This window comes from Drosophila santomea, chromosome 3R (genome assembly GCF_016746245.2).
Source record: "Drosophila santomea strain STO CAGO 1482 chromosome 3R, Prin_Dsan_1.1, whole genome shotgun sequence".
Lineage (NCBI taxonomy): Eukaryota > Metazoa > Arthropoda > Insecta > Diptera > Drosophilidae > Drosophila > Drosophila santomea.
This window is the reverse complement of record NC_053019.2, coordinates 15,319,553-15,321,213: the sequence shown is the minus strand read 5'-3', so window position 1 is coordinate 15,321,213 and position 1,661 is coordinate 15,319,553.

Sequence of the window (1,661 nt, the reverse complement as noted above, 5' to 3'; positions counted from 1 at the left end):
TCCCCATAAACTTCGTTTATTTATTCCACCTGCTGCAGACGAGGTGAGCAAAGGTAAGGAAAAGTACAAAACCATCGCCCAGGAACTGGAGTACGCCGATCTCAACAACTACTAGGTGGGATGATACCCACCTGCTTCTTGAGGAGGAGTAGAACAGCAACTGCAGCCGGAACAACTATGGAAATGAAGAACAAATGGAGTCCGAAGGCATTCGACGTCCGATTTACAAATTATTTTTAGCATTACACTTCTTCGCCTAAGCATTCCAAAGCCAACTTTCTTACATAAGCGCGAGAGGGTTACAATAAAGTACATTTTTAGCAATAACTTATGCAATTTATATGGAGCCTAAAGTTAAAGAGAGTTGTGTAACGAACAAACGCTGCCATTTTCCATGAAACCACATTCCAGCTCGAAAAGTATGTGTAATATTTTAAATACAAAACTCCAGAAAGCCCACCACTCAATATCGTTAATCACCATCTTTTTAATAAAAAAAAAACTCAGAATCGCTTAAGCCAGAGTCAATTTCCCTTAGCTTTCTGTTGCTTTTAGTTCACGGCAGTTGGCGAAGTGTATCTACAAAATTTCTATGGCCTTTGTATATGATTAAAGAGCAAGAATAAGAAGTATATGAATAGAATATATTAACGAAGACGTATAAATTAAATTTACACACTTTTCATAGCTTTTGTAATTCTATGAAGCATGCAAAACAAATATAACAATGTATGTATTTTTATTTACCACTCAATATTTTTACGATCAATAAACTGAAACCATTCTTTTGCATATAACAACATTTCTGCATTTTTTATTCAAACGGTGGGTTGTGCCCAACAAATACGATACTCTACCACAATTAGTACTACCACAAGTGACAAAATATTGAAAATATGGCCATGGCTATTATTATTCGTGCACTGATCGTGTCATAAATCAAATGCAAACGAGATAAAGTGCCTATATGGACTCAAACTGCCAGAGAATTGTGTACCTATTAGTAATCAATATTGAAACCGAACTCAAATCATGCTTAAATATATGGAAAACATGAAATTTTTATTTTATTATATGTCATTGGATTTTGACACAATTTTAAAAATTCTTTGGAGTCACCTGAATAAAAAAGGTAAAATGGCTAAATAGAATTTTATAGAATTTTATATTTCGGAACTTGAAAATTTAAATGCTGGAATCGTTAGGTGTTCTTGTGCACGTCTAGTTTAGAATTTTGCAAGATCAACAAGTGTTCTATTTTAAGTTATTGTTACAAACAAAACAGCTATCAAATTTCAAAAATTAGATATTTCCAGGCTTTTTAAGATTTTAAAAGTGCTATAAATCAATTGGGAAATGTAAAATGTCGTTTGTGCATTTACTTAAAAGTCACCAATGCAGAAACTGAAGGAAATTACGTGGAAGGTGCTTGAACAATAATAATATTAATAACATCAAAGGAAATGTTACGTCCCAGAAAAGTTGAAAGGAGAAAAAGAAAATGCAACTGGAATTTGAGATGAATTGCTGAATGGATTCATCTTGATTTGTCGATCTAAATATAGAATTCCATTGTTTGAAGTTTAAAACAAATTAAATTAAATTAAAATTTAAAAAAAAAAACTTGTTGTTTAACTGGATGATGGATAATAAAACAATAA